Raw genomic sequence first — 2148 nt, forward strand, 5'->3', positions numbered from 1 at the left:
AAAAATAAATAAAATTTGATTTAGGATCAAGTTTTGAAGAATAGATAAAATATCATTTGATTTAGTGCAGAAGAATGAAATATTAAAGGAAATTTGTTTGAGGACCAATTTTTGAAATAAAGATTGTATATCGATTGTTTTGGCGCAAATTAATAAAAGAAAAAATCTATAAAATTTGTTTTAAGTTCAAGTTTTGAAGACTAGATTAAATATCATTTATTTGAGTGCATAAGAATGTAATATTAAAGGAAATTTGTTTGAGGTCTAACCTTTGAAATATGGATTCTACATCAATTGTTTTGGTGCAAATTAATAGAAGAAAAAATAAATGAAATTTGTTTTAAGTTCAAGTTTTGAAGAATATACTAAATACCATTTGATTTAGTGCAGAAGAATGATATATTAACAGAAATTTGTTTGAGGACCAATTTTTGAAATAAAGATTGTATATCGATTGTTTTGGTGCTAATTAATTAAAGAAAAAATAAATAAAATTTGCTTTAAGTTCAAGTTTTGAAGAACAGATTAAATATCATTTGTTTTAATGCAAAAGAATGAAATATTAAAGGAATAGTGTTTGAGGTCCAACCTTTGAAATATGGATTCTACATCAATTGTTTTGGTGCAAATTAATAGAAGAAAAAATAAATGAAATTTGTTTTAAGTTCAAGTTTTCAAGAATAGACTAAATATCATTTGTTTTAGTGCAAAAGAATGAAATATTAAAGGAATAGTATATCAATTGTTTTTGTGCAAAATAATAGAAGAAAAAATAAATAAAATTTGATTTAGGATCAAGTTTTGAAGAATTGATAAAATATCATTTGATTTAGTGCAGAAGAATGAAATATTAAAGGAAATTTGTTTGAGGACCAATTTTTGAAATAAAGATTGTATATCGATTGGTTTGGTGCAAATTAATTAAAGAAAAAATAAATAAAATTTGCTTTAAGTTCAAGTTTTGAAGAATAGATTAAATATCATTTATTTGAGTGCATAAGAATGTAATATTAAAGGAAATTTGTTTGAAGTCCAACCTTTGAAATATGGATTCTACATCAATTGTTTTGGTGCAAATTAATAGAAGAAAAAATAAATTTGTTTTAAGTTCAAGTTTTGAAGAATAGACTAAATATCATTTGATTTAGTGCAGAAGAATGAAATATTAAAGGAAATTTGTTTGAGGACCAATTTTTGAAATAAAGATTCTATATCGATTGTTTTGGTGCAAATTAATTAAAGAAAAAATAAATGAAATTTGTTTTAAGTTTAAGTTTTCAAGAATAGATTAAATATCATTTATTTAAGTGCATAAGAATGTAATATTAAAGGAAGTTTGTTTGAGATCCAACCTTTGAAATATGGATTGTACATCAATTGTTTTGGTGCAAATTAATAGAAGAAAAAATAAATAAAATTTGATTTAGGATCAAGTTTTGAAGAATAGATTAAATATCATTTGATTTAGTGCAGAAGAATGAAATATTAAAGGAAATTTGTTTGAGCATCAATTTTTGAAATAAAGATTCTATATCGATTGTTTTAATGCAAATTAATTAAAGAAAAAATAAATAAAATTTGTTTTAAGTTTAAGTTTTCAAGAATAGATTAAATATCATTTATTTAAGTGCATAAGAATGTAATATTAAAGGAAGTTTGTTTGAGGTCCAACCTTTGAAATATGGATTGTACATCAATTGTTTTGATGCAAATTAATTAAAGAAAAAATAAATGAAATTTGTTTTAAGTTCAAGTTTTGAAGAATAGATTAAATATCATTTGATTTAGTGCAGAAGAATGAAATATTAAAGGAAATTTGTTTGGGGACCAATTTTTGAAATAAAGCTTCTATATCGATTGTTTTGGTGCAAATTAATTAAAGAAAAAATAAATGAAATTTGTTTTAAGTTCAAGTTTTGAAGAATAGATTAAATATCATTTGATTTAGTGCATAAGAATGTAATATTAAAGGAAGTTTGTTTGAGGTCCAACCTTTGAAATATGGATTGTACATCAATTGTTTTGGTGCAAATTAATAGAAGGAAAAATAAATAAAATTTGATTTAGGATCAAGTTTTGAAGAATAGATTAAATATTATTTGATTTAGTGCAGAAGAATGAAATTTTAAAGGAAATTTGTTCGAGGAT

Source organism: Teleopsis dalmanni, chromosome 2 (genome assembly GCF_002237135.1).
Source record: "Teleopsis dalmanni isolate 2A chromosome 2, ASM223713v2, whole genome shotgun sequence".
Lineage (NCBI taxonomy): Eukaryota > Metazoa > Arthropoda > Insecta > Diptera > Diopsidae > Teleopsis > Teleopsis dalmanni.